Source organism: Vulpes vulpes, chromosome 3 (assembly GCF_048418805.1).
Source record: "Vulpes vulpes isolate BD-2025 chromosome 3, VulVul3, whole genome shotgun sequence".
Lineage (NCBI taxonomy): Eukaryota > Metazoa > Chordata > Mammalia > Carnivora > Canidae > Vulpes > Vulpes vulpes.
This window is the reverse complement of record NC_132782.1, coordinates 130248820-130262014: the sequence shown is the minus strand read 5'-3', so window position 1 is coordinate 130262014 and position 13195 is coordinate 130248820. Positions and strand designations below refer to the sequence as shown.

At 46.9% G+C, this 13195-nt stretch overlaps 1 protein-coding gene across 10 annotated transcripts in view; it reads right to left on the bottom strand.

The window, feature by feature from the left end:
• Nucleotides 1-13195, bottom strand: part of BCAR3 (BCAR3 adaptor protein, NSP family member) — a 242911-nt gene that overhangs the window by 150060 nt on the left and 79656 nt on the right. For all 10 annotated transcript variants that reach the window (XM_072754584.1, XM_072754585.1, XM_072754582.1 and 7 more), the window contains one exon: nt 3326-3432. The gene's annotated coding sequence lies outside the window, so the exon portion shown is untranslated. The remainder of the gene's footprint in view (nt 1-3325; nt 3433-13195) is intronic.

The following is a 13195-nucleotide window of genomic DNA, read 5'->3' as shown; positions in this document are numbered from 1 at the left end:
GGAACAGAGGAGGCCTGTGTTCCAGGGTTGGATTTTCAGGGCAGGAAATCACCCAGAGGAATGTGTCTGTGCTTTGATTGCCGACAAGGGGCGCAGACCCCCTAGTCCGGCAAATAGGCCCCTTCATCTTTGCCAGGAGCCGAGGGGGAGGGGAGAATTAGTCACACACCAGAGAGCGACAGGATTAGGCCCCTGAGAGTAAAATCCTTCACTCCAACCAGAAAGAGGGAAAGAATGGGGGATTCAAGAGGCTGGGGGGCGGGGTTTGAGATTATGTCAATAAAGGTCACTGCCCAAGGAACAAAGAGGCAGCCGCCATCGGAGGCTCTGGGCACATCTTTAAGCTCCCAGGCAAGATCTCAGGAGGCAGGGAAGAGAGAAAGAAACCAACAGACCCCAGGGCCAGGGGCAGCCCCAACGTGTGACTGGAAAGACACAGTTTCCCACCGAACACTCACTTGGCCCTGGGAACAAGGGGCTTCTGGAAACATGATGCTCTCAGCAGAGTGCTAGATATTTGCCCTGAAAGTTGACCTTGCAGGGAGAATGGAAATAGAAAAACATAGCCCAGCTGCCCCATCAAGAGGGAGGCGAAGGGACACCTCAGGTGGTGACAGACCTTCTCCATTCCCGTAGGGGAAGGCCACTGGGCCCGGGCCCTCGGCATGGCCAGGAAGTGACATGTGGGGTGGCCCCTGGTCCCTGCCCTGGGATCAGGAATGCATATGGCTCCACTGTTGTAGCTGAGACCTTTGTCCCTTTCAGGACTTCGCGGGCCTTTCGTTAACCTCCTGCCCTGGGTCCCAGGGAGGAGCGCCTATCTTTAACGAAGGATGTGGATTTCCTGCTTGGTTTTAGTTTGTTTGAATTTTATTTTTGTCTCAAAAGCCTGAGACATCTTTCTCTGCCACACAAGCCAAAAGAAAACAAGCCTTGGGAGGTGGACTGTAGGGACTGGACATGCCCAGAGAAACAACCTGTCCCAGAGATAGAATCTCAATTTTGGACCGGGGACAGGTAAAGGAAAATGAGGCCTACATGATAGCCAGTGAAGGAGGCTGGGAGTTTTAAACAGGTGGGACTGGAAGGCAGGCCCCCCGACTGCTCTTCCTGGTAAAGGCTGGTGGGTTTTCATGCTGGAAAGGCTGCCTTGCTCACATTTTTCATCCTGTGTGGTCTCTAATTGGAAAGTGAAGTTGCATTCCAGTGTGAAAAAGAAGCCACTTGGCTACCTCCCTCTGGGGACTTCACGGCAGGGCCTCTGTCCCTGCAGACCTAGAAAAAAGGGCCGGCTCTCTGTCCAGGGCAAAAGGGGCTTTGGGCAAACCAATTGGATGGCAATAAAATGATTAACAAGGGCCAGAGATTGATCCCATTGGGGCTTGGACAGTGCTTGAGGATATCAGGCAAAGTGAGACATAAAAGAAGCCCTAGAAAGGAGAGTAGGGGGCCCCTTGAGTTAAGATGCCAGCTGCTGATGGCTGGGGGCCTACAGGAAAGAATTGTCATCCCAACGGTCTCATCATAAGTGGTCTTCTGAGGTCTGTGTCCATTACTGGCCAATAGCACCTTCTAGGCTGCTCCCACTTGGCCAACACTAACCACAGATCAATATACCCGCGGGAGACCTTGTTTGTTGGATTGTTTAGAAACTCCCAGGAGATAGACCCCCATCCAACTTGTACCTGTAAGCAGAGCCTGCAGAATTCAGAGAGCTGCCTTCAATTCTTCCTTGTCCAAGGAAGTGCATCAAGCCATCACATTTCATGCTTCCTGCTGGCATGGTGAGGCTGCATCTACATAATTGGTTATCCAGTATGAGCAACCCCAAGGCCCCTCCTGCCCCCCAGCTCCAGTGGCAGAGGACAGACACTCTCCTCTGAAAAGTTTTTTCTAATGGATTTTTTGAGAGGTGGCCCCTATTCTGGGATGAGCTGTAGGAGAGGATAGCAGAAAAGAGATAGAAGTTCCCCTCTGCCTCACATATTCCACTGGAGTGTCTCTCCTACCCCTGACCTGCCTTCTCTACTGGAGGGTACCTCCTGCTGGGGCTGGGGGTGTTCTCAAGAATGTTTCCCCACATCCCACCTGCAAATATCTCTGAGAGGAGCAAGCCCTCCAAGCTGAAAGCAACATCCTGAAGGGCTCAAGGGAACTGACAAGCAAGGGAGACACTATGAGACCTACCTTGTTTAAATACCAGCCCGCAGCTTTCTATCCTACCACCCTCTTCTCCCCCCACATGACTCTTCCTCTCTATCCCATGACACTCATTGCCTCCTGGCAACACTACGACATATAGTTACCTCTTCATGCTTGCTATCTACGTCGCACCTGATGTAAACTCCATGAGCGCAGAGATTTTAACCACACTTGTTCACCAATATTGGTGAATATTGTTCACCAATATGTTCCAAGTGCACAGAACATTTCCTGGCACCTGGTAGGTACTCAAAAAATACATATTGAGTAAATGGGCTGAATGTGGGATATGGTTGCATTATAGCATGTGAAATATTAGATGAAGCCTTCAAAAATAAGCATAAGTTGGGCCTGTGATGGTCTTAAAATGGTCCGGCCTGCCCTGTATTTCCTTCACTGATGAAGCTGAGAATCTTCCCATGTGTTTACCAAACATTTGTGTGGGTTTTTTTTTCTGTGTGTGTGAAATGCCTGTTTTATCTCTTGCTCATTTAACCCCTTGGATTGTTTGTCTTTTTCTTTTAGATTTATAGGAATCCTTTATATATTCTGGAAACCAATCCTTTGTTGATTATATGCATTTCTCCCAGTTTGGAGTTTGTCTTTTAATTTTCTTTATGGTGTAATAATTTTATTTTTTTTAAGATTTTATTTATTTATTCATGAGACACAGAGAGAGAGAAAGAGGCAGAAACACAGACAGAGGGAGAAGCAGACTTCCTCTGGGGAGCCTGATGTGGGACTCAATCCCAGAACCCCAGGATCACCCCTGGAGCCAAAGGCAGACTCTCAACCACTGAGCCACCCAGGTGTCCCTATGGTATAATAATTTTAATGTAGTTTCATTCATTAATCTTTTCTTTTAGGATTAGTACTATGTCTTATTTAAGGATGCTTCCCCCCCCCCACCCCCGGAACTCATAAATAGATTCTCCAGTATTTTTTCTAAAAGTTTTAAAGTTTTGCTTTTACATTTAATTCTTCAATCTGTTAAGAATTTATTTGGGGGGATGAGGCAAGTAGATAATTTGCATTTGTTTCTGTCTAGATTCAGAGTGATGCTATTAATCTGGGACCATTTAAGCCCCTTAAGAGTTTCTTGGGTTCAATGTGGCCGCCTTACCTTGCTACTGGATCACGGCTCCCATGCCCAGACTGGCTCCCATATTGACACTTATTCGCAGGTTGACTTTTACTCCTGGATGCAATTTTGGATTCATCTTCCATATTCTGGGGAGAAAAGGTTGGAAGAGAACTTAGTCACCATACTTCCTGTAAGCCTAGCAACGTCTTCAAAATTATACTTCATTTAAGAATTCAGGATCTAGGGGCACCTGAGTGGCATGGTCGGCCAGGCATCCGACTCACAATTTTGTTTGTCTGGTTTCTTTTTAAGATTTTTATTTATTCATTTGAGAGAGAGAGAGAGAAAGAGAGAGAGCACACGAGTGAGGCCAGGAGGCAGAGGGAGAAGGAGAAGCAGACTCCCCGCTGAGCTGGGAGCCCCATGTGGGGCTCGATCCCAGGACCCGGAGACCACAACCTGAGCCAAAGGCAGATGTTCAACCATCTGAGCCACCCAGGTGCCCCTGACTCATGATTTTAACTCAAGTTATGATCTTAAGGGATGTGAGATCAAGCCTTGCATTAGCTCTGTGCTCAGTGGGGAGGCAGCTAGAGATTCTCTCCCTCTGCTCTTCCCCCTTGCTCATGTGCTCTCTCTCTCTCTCTCTCTCCCTCAAATAAATAAATCTTAAAAAAAAAAAGAATTCAGGGTCTAAGAGTTTTATAATGGGACAGTATTTCAGCATATCTGTGGTCACTAACTCTTACCCTCTATTCAGAGAGCAGATACATTTTAATTCAGACTGTACACTCTAGGTCAAACTACCAACTTAAGAAACAATTACTCTTGCAAAAGTAATACACATTCACTGTACAAAATTTGAAATAAAAAAGTACAAAGAAGAAAATTTAAATCATCTATAGATAAGTTCCCATCCTAGGGTATAACATTTTTAATATTTGAGTGTGTGTAGTGGTTTGAGTGTGGTCTCCCAAAAGTTGTGCCCACCCAGAACCTTTAGATATTATCATTATTTGGAAAAAGGGTCTTTGTAGATGTAATTAAGTTATGGATCTCAAGAGGTGCTTATCCTGGATTAGTGTGGGCCCTGAAACCAATGATAAGTCCTTAGAAGAGGAGAAAAGAGCTAAATAGACATGGGTAGATAGGCATGTGAAGACGGAGGTAGAGACTGGAGTCAGGCAGTCACCAGAAGCAGAAGAAAAGATTCTCCCCAAGAGCCTCTGTAGGGAGTGTGGCCCTGCTGACACCTAGATTGTGAACTTCTGGCCTCCAGAACTGAGAGAGAATAAATTTCTACTGTTTTAAGCCACTCAGTTTATGGTAATTTGCATTAGCAGCCCTATCTAACCAACGGTATAGACCTGTTATAGGTCAACTTCCCCAAAAAACAGCTTCAAAAGCAGAGATTTGCATACAGGTAGTTTATTGGAGAATTCTCTCAGAAATGATGCCTGCAGGGTTATAAGAGAGGTGGGATTGGACAGGGGGAGAGAGGAACTGAGACGCGGTTGTCACAGAGGCCTCAGCCTATCCAGAAGCCCTGATGCTGGCATGGCCTTTCAGAACTGTCTACCACTGAGGCCAGGGAGCCAGACCCCAGCACCTATATTAACCAGTCATGGATGTGGGGGACCCCGTGGGAAGGTAGTTCTCTTCAGAGGCAAGCAATGTCTGGGAGAAGCCACCACTCCTAGGATCTGGGGAAATGAGACCCTTGGTCCTAAAATAGGGAAATAGGGGTGCATCAGCTTGCACGGAAATAGCTTTTCAGTCTAATACACATTTTTGGGCTTAGCATTTAATTTTTGAAACACTTGAGATTTATGTATGTTTTACATAAATTTAGCAGAATATCTGAGCTGTAAATTTATTATTAAAAAATCACTGAACTTTATGTGTTAAAGTCTATAGAACAAGCTCATTTTAAGGAAGTAGAACTATTCCACATGACTAAATTATCATGTGATTTTTTCCAGGAAACAAACTTTTATTTCTATATATATATATATATATATATATATATATATATATATATATACTGCTCAGTTCCAGACATCCTGGCCTTCTTTCAGTTCTTCCAGATGTCTCTCTTGACACTGGTTTGTTTTTGACGTGCATACTGTTCTCTCTGCCTGGTGAGCTTTTCTTCAGGAAACCTTCCACCTCCCAGCCTCCCTGCCTCCCATACACGTGGTTCCCTCCAGCTCATGCCTCCCATCTCAGCTGTAACATATCCTCACAGAGAGGCCTTCATTGATGCCCTCTAAGTGAACTCCCCCGACAACACTTCAAACTTTCCTTCTCGTTCTCATCACACTTGTGATCGCTGCTTCATTGGTTCCTAGCACTGAGCAGACAGTGGGAGCGCAAAGATATCATTGAATTGCATGTAATCCTCGTCTGCAATGCCTGGGGTCTAGATTCAGTCTTAATTACTGCAACAGGCCTTCAGCACCCGGCAGGGGGAGAGAGGAACTGAGACGCGGTTGTCACAGAGGCCTCAGCCTATCCAGAAGCCCTGATGCTGGCACGGCCTTTCAGAACTGTCTACCACTGAGGCCAGGGAGCCAGACCCCAGCACCTGTATTAACCAGTCATGGATGTGGGGGACCCCGTGGGAAGGTAGTTCTCTTCAGAGGCAAGCAATGTCTGGGAGAAGCCACCACTCCTAGGATCTGGGGAAATGAGACCCTTGGTCCTAAAATAGGGAAATAGGGGTGCATCAGCTTGCATGGAAATAGCCTTTCAGTCTAATACACATTTTCGGACTTATGAACAGTTGCTAAACAGTCTCTGTGACACCAGCCCTGCAAAATCCATGCATCAAGTACCACTGGCCTTCTAGTAAGTGTTCCTTTTTTTTTTTATTTTTTATTTTTTTTTTTTTTTATGATAGTCACACAGAGAGAGAGAGGCAGAGACACAGGCAGAGGGAGAAGCAGGCTCCATGCACCAGGAGCCCGACGTGGGACTCGATCCCAGGTCTCTAGGATCGCACCCTGGGCCAAAGGCAGGCGCTAAACCACTGTGCCACCCAGGGATCCCCTCTAGTAAGTGTTCGAGGGTACTTCTGGCTTCCTTTAAAAACATCTCTGGGGAGCATCTGGGTGGCTCAGTAGTTGAGCCTCTGCCTTGGGCTCAGGGCGTGATCCTGGGGTCCTAGATAGAGTCCCACATTAGGCTCCCTGCAGGGAGTCTGCTTCTCCCTCTGCCTGTGTCTCTGCCTCTCTCTCTGTGTTTCTAATGAATAAATAAAATCTTAAAAAACAACAACAACAACAACAAAAACAAAATCAAAAACATCTCTGGGATCTCTCCAAATAATTTAAGTGATCTCCCTCCTTCACAGGTGGAGCTTAGCTTTTTCCTCCACCTCCCCTGAGAGTGGGCTTATTTTCCAGAGTGCAGTATGGAAAGAGGGGACAGTGATATGACAGTTCACATCAGTGATGAGTTATGTCGGTGATGTGTACTCTTGACATATCATGATGAGAATGGTACTTCACTTCTGTGGTCTTCCTTCCCCAAACTTATAACCTTAGTCCAACCATGGCAAAAGCATCAGGCAAATGCAGATTGGGGGACATTCCAAAAAATACCTGAGCAGTATTTCTCAAAAGTGCCCAAGTTTTTTAAACAAGGGAAGTCAGAAACTTCCACAGGCCAGAGGAGACTAAGGACAAGTAAATACAATGTGGTACCCTCAGGGGGGTGGGGATGGGGTTCTAGAACAGAAAGGGCTTTGTAGGAGGAAAACTAGTGAAATCTGCATAAAAGGTGGAATTTACTTAATAATAATGTACCAGTTTGGTTCCTTGGCGTGACAGATGTCCCCTAGTGATGTCAGATGTTAACAGAGGAAACCAGGTGAGGGGTATATGGGAATTCCATTCTATCTTTGTAACTTTTCCATAAATCTAAATCTATTCTGTTTTCTTCAAAATCTGGAGAGGTACAATATCACTTCCATGCCCCGGAAAAGCCTCTGGGCCTCCTGGGTCCTCTGATGGGCCTCTTTTATTGCAGAGAGGGCGGGGGTGGTGGGGAGGTGAGAAAGTAAGGAGGTGTGAGGTCAAGCACTCTGCTATAAAAACACGTCCAAAACGAGATGACAACAGTGGGAAGCCCGTGTCTTACATAAATAAAGAGCAGATATTAAAACATCGCTACTTGAATCCAAGCAATTTTCTCTCCCATTGACACAGCGAATGACCCAACGCTTCCCAAGAAGTTCCAAAACCCACACTCTACTCCTCAGGTCAAGTGTAGGCGGTATTAACTTCCAGGTCTCTTCACAAACAGCCCTCTCAGGGGTAACACCCTGGGCCCCAGGGGAGCAGGGGGTGGGGGCCCAGTGCTCCAAGGCTGCTGCTTCAGGAGGCCAGGAGGCAGGGCCCCACCCACCCCACCTCTTCTGGCCAGGTAGGCGTGGAGGACTGTGACACCAGAGCCCGGGGGGTGGGCCTGCGGGCACACCTGTCAAGCCCAGGAAACACCTGGCAGGTAGCTTCTTCCTAATGTCCGCAGGTCCCGAGGTAGCTACCCTCCAGGAAGGGGGAGAAAGAGACAAGGGAAGAAAACCAATTAGCATATTTCTGGAAAAGAAAGGTCACAGAACCAGCTTCACAGTAGGAAGCCAAAATTATTTGGGGTGGGGGGGATGGCCTGGGGAAGGGCCCTGGGGGTAGGACCTGTTCCTAAACTATGAGCCGGGTGCCAGGGGTGCTTGCCCATGAAGCCCTGGGGACAGAAGAATCTGTGATGAGAGGTGCGAGTGGGCAGCGGAGGAGGACTGGAAAGGAAGACCTGATGGGAAAGACCTGCGCTGAACAGCGTGACTTGGGCAGTGGCCGTGGAGCTAGAAGAGTGTCTAGCTCTCTTGTGCCCTTGTGATGGCCAGGCTGCCTCTGTCCCCCTCCAGACCTCCTCTTGCTCCCTCCACCCCCAGGAGCCTCCACTGTCCTTCAGCCACATCATCTGCTGCAAGACCTTGCACCCCAGCAAATGTCCACGAGGAAATAAAGAGGCCTCCCTTCCCCTCCTGTCTGACTGCTCCTTGGGCAACAGCTCCAGAATCTCTGGATACAGACTGGCGCTGCCCAGCCGCCCCCCCCCCCCCGTCAGACCCCCAGCAACAAGACCCCCTTGAAACAAACATGCGCTATACACCCAAGCAGTAGCTGCAGAGGGAGAAGTGCTTGCGCTGCACCCCAAAGCTTCTGTCCCTGGGGTAAGGATGTGAGGCCCCTGAAAAGCAGCACATGAATGAAGAAACTGAGACCGCTGCAGCATTTTACCAGGTCTTCATGGGAAAGGAATTTGGGAATATGATCTTGACTAGACTCTAGGTTCTAGGCTGGTTTTAAAAAAGTCTCCAAGGATCCAGGCACCAAATGAGATACCCCTCTACCTGCAATGGCCCTGCAGGGTCCCCGCCAGCCCAGTTAGCCAGACTCACCCAACTTCCCATTTGGAGGAGGGTTTTGGGTGAGATGAAAACCCTAGATTCCCGCTGTGTTTATTTTATTTTATTTTTTTATTTTATTTTATTTTATTTTATTTTATTTTATTTTATTTTATTTTATTTTATTTTATTTTATTTTATTATTTCCCCCCGCTGTGTTTATAAAGGGGATTTCTACCAGAGAGACAAGGAGACTCAATTTCATCAGAGGTTGATTCTCTCCTATGAAGCATCTCAGAAGCATCACATCACCACTATGTGATGGTCTTTAAAAAACAAAACAAAACAAAACAGAAAAGCAATTTATGGTTCTAAGGAATCTAAAATGGAGATATTTAAATTTCTTTTTTTAAAGAAGATTTTATTTATTCATGAGAGACACAGAGAGAGGCAGAGACACAGGCAGAGGGAGAACCAGGCTCCCTGTGGGGAGCTCAGTGCAGGACTCGATCCCAGGACCTGAGCCAAAGGCAGTTGCTCAACCACTGAGCCACCCAGGTGTCCCAACAATGTTGTGCCTTTCATCGCAACTAAGTGCCAACATTACTCAGATAATGTTTCTTTTTCTTTCAAGCATTAGGCCACACAGACAAGTTAACAGAAAAGCAGAGCTTAAAACCAAAATCCCATCTTGGGCTCCTGCCTTTGGCTCAGGTCATGATCCCAGGATCTGGGATCGAGTCCCACATCGGGCTCCCTGTGAAGAGCCTGCTTCTCCCTCTGCCTGTGTCTCTGCCTCTCTCTCTGTGTCTCTCATGAATAAATAAATAAATCTTTAAAAAAAAAAAAATCCCATCTGGGAGGAGTAGAACCTGTGGGTTTTCTCCTGAAAATTTCTACAAGAAGCTGGGTCTCTATTAGAGGGGAAAGCTGGAGATTACTGAGGTGAACAGGGTGCCTGCCTCTGTCAGCTGGCAGACAGGACAAAGACAAATAATAATAACACATTAGTAATTACCTGGTATCTTCAGGTGGAGTTGAAAGTGTTTTATAGGGAGAGGACAGCCCTCCCCTAATAAAGGCAGAGGAGGAGATGACTTCCTGGAGGCCTATGAGCTCTCACGTCCCACCTGGCAGCTCACTCATGCACCAATGACAGGCCCAGGGCCCTGGCTCAGTCCCGTGCCACCACCTAGGTGCCAAGCCATCCTTGTCATCCAACCCTCCCCTCCCCCCAGTGTGCAGGTGTGTCTTCCAGGCTCTGCACTCCACCCTCCTGGCCTGTGTGAGCTCCTCCTGCTACTTCTGTAACATGTCTGTCCCTTCCCTTAAAAAGCAAGTGTTTTATGGACATCATATAATTGATAGAGTATTTGGGAGGTGTGTAAGACATGGGCAGTGTAAACCCATTTCTGAGATGGGAAAACTTGAGGCCCAGAAAGGTGTGGTGTTTTCTATACCCTGAGGCTATATGTTTCAAAGTGGGGTCTAAAACCCCTCTGAATAATTCTCTGTAAGAATTATTTTTTATTCATTTGGATGCTAACTTAAAAAAATAAACGTTTTGTAACATGTGATTGACCACCTGACAACTAAATGCCAACATGGATTCAGGTACACATTTGTGTGTTATATATAATCATGTCATCTAGGGGTGCCTGCATGTATCTTCCAGCATAGTGTTCTTCAAACTGGGGTGCAGGATATATCTTTAGGGTTCATTGGATGCTCTAGTTTGGGAAACAATGCTCTATGACACACAGGATTCCTGGAGGATCTGCCTCACATATGGTTGAACCTTAGGAATGAGCCAGAGGGAAGTGGTGGGAATGCAAAAGGGTGGCTCCTGCAGAGAGGCCAAAGAGGAGGTACACAAGGTTGTGATCTGGCCTGGGCTGACCTCTGAAGAGGTCAGATGGGGTAGGCAGGGGCATGGTGTTCTGGGGCAGGGGTGATGCTTGTAAACATGTGGTGGTAGCCTAACAGCTTTATATGGGCCACCCAGGAGCCAACCATCATGCACAGAGGCTGGGATACCAAGCTGGGGAGGGCCCCAGTGAAACAGGCAGAGCCAGCTGTGATTCCAGCAGAACTCAGGGCAAATCAGGAAGCCAATACAGGGGTTCAGAGTTATGACTGGGTCAATCTGGAGGGGCTTCAGAAGAGTGGGCACACACAGGATGCCCAACCCTGGCACCCCAGTACCAGGTTTAGGGCAGCACAGGGGCAGTATGGAAGGCTTTCCACCCAGCTCACTCCTCCTCAGCCACCAGTTATCACGACTTAAATGCCAATTCTTCTGGAAAGTCCCCGACCCTCAGATAAGCCTTTCTGCCAAACACCCACAGCTCCCTCCCTGTGACCTTCCTTCCTGTGGCAGTTAGCTGCTCAAGGTCTGTTTTAAAAAATATTTTATTAAATTCAATTTGCGAATATATAGTATAACACCCAGTCCCATCCCATCAAGTGGCCTCCTTAATGCCTGTCACCCAGTCACCCCATCCGCCCACCCTTTGTTTCCCAGAGTCAGGAGTCTCTCATGGTTTGTCTTCCTCTCTAATTTTTTCCCACTCAGTTTCCCTTCCTTCCCTTATGGTCCCTTTCACTGTTTCTTATATTCCACATAGGAGTGAAACCATATGATAACTGTCTTTCTCTGACTGACTTATTTCACTCAGCATAATACCCTCCAGTTCCATCCATGTCGAAGCAAATGGTAGGTGTTCATCCTTTCTGAAGGTCTGTTCTTTTTTTTTTTTTTTAACATTTTTTAACTGCTGAATACCAACTAGACAGAAGTATTAGTAGGCATCTCAGAAGTAGTTGTTTTTTTTTTTTTTTTTTAAGATTTTATTTATTCATTCATAGACACAGAGAGAGAGGCAGAGACACAGGCAGAGGGAGAAGCAGCCATGTAGGGAGCCTGATGTGGTATTCGATCCCGGGTCTCCAGGATCACACCCCAGGCTGCAGGCGGCGCCAAACCACTGCACCACCGGGGCTGCCCTGAAGGTCTGTTTTTAAAGATTTTTTTTTTTTTAATTCATGAGAGACAAAGAGAGAAAGAGAGATAAAGAGAGGCAGAGACACAGGCAGAGAGAGAAGCAGGCTCCATGCAGGGAGCCTGAAGTGGGACTTGATCCCGGGTCTGCAAGATCAGGCCCTGGGCCGAACGCAGCGCTAAACCTCTGAGCCGCCTGGGCTGCCCTGAAGGTCTGTTTTTATAACCAGACTATAGCTTCCTGAGGGCAGGCACTGTACCTGTCCCATTCACAGGGACAGGGCTCCACAAGTATTTGTTGATGAAATAAAAACATGGGAATTCCAGGTTTGGTGGTCTGAGGTTCTAGAACACTCTCTGGCTTGGTCCGAAGTGATCTGGACCTGGACACCCTTGCCTGAGGCCACAGCATCCAATGCCAAAACATTCTACAGAAATGTTCTGTCGTGCAGGAAGCCTGCCCTGCAGGATAATTTTGCTGCCATCCCGTATGATATCCTAATCTGTCCAGATAAGGGCCCTCTTCTCTTTCTCCTCAAGTCCGTGCCTCTTTTTTCTTTTTTTTAAGAAATATTTACTAACAGAATATTTCTGTGATATGCTGCTTTATACTTTGCAGAAACACTTTTATACGTATGATTTTTTAAAGATTTTATTTACTTATTCATAAGAGATACAGAGAGAGAGGCAAAGACACAGGCAGAGGGAGAAGCAGGCTCCATGCAGGGAGCCCGACGCAGGACTGGATCCCAGGTTTCTAGGCTCAGGCCCTGGGCTGAAGGCGGCGCTAAACCGCTGAACCACCCGGGCTGCCCCAAGTCCATGCCTCTTAAAGCCAGGAGCGCTGACCTAGCAGGCAGCACGAGGTCATTTTGAGTCTCTCCTAAGCCTCAGGCATTTTTACTTCTGGAGATCACATTCCATATCAAAAATTACTACAATGTTCTCTCATGTCACATGAAACATATTTAACCAGGTAAGAGGTGGGTTCAGATGCAGTTGACTAGCTGGAGTCATGCTACATTTCATAGGTGTTTACTTAAACATTTATCAATTTTGATTTCACAAGTTTCCTTTCCTTATGTTGAAAAGTTTGTATAATTTTTCAAGTCTTAAAAATTTTTATAGGCCTGTAGGAGGCTCATTTATCCATTTATTGGATAAAGTGGTCCTGAGTCCAAGGTAGCTATATGTTCCTTGGCCGGGAACTCCAGACAAGCTCCTAGCATCTGCTGATAGGAGCCAAACTCCTTTACAGGACTTGGACTCATCTACTCAAAGCACAGCACTTGGCAGCCTTCCTATGGATTCTGTAGGCAGAGCAGAGGAAGAACATTCCTCCCACCAGAATTAAGGGCCATGTCTATGAGTGGGTGGTGAGCATTAATTCCCAAATAAGGCATTCGGAATGCAAAACAATCCATCCAGGCTAGTCATCGGACACTGACCACAGTGATGAAACTTTGAAGAATCTAGGAGAGAGAAAACAGGGAGAGTA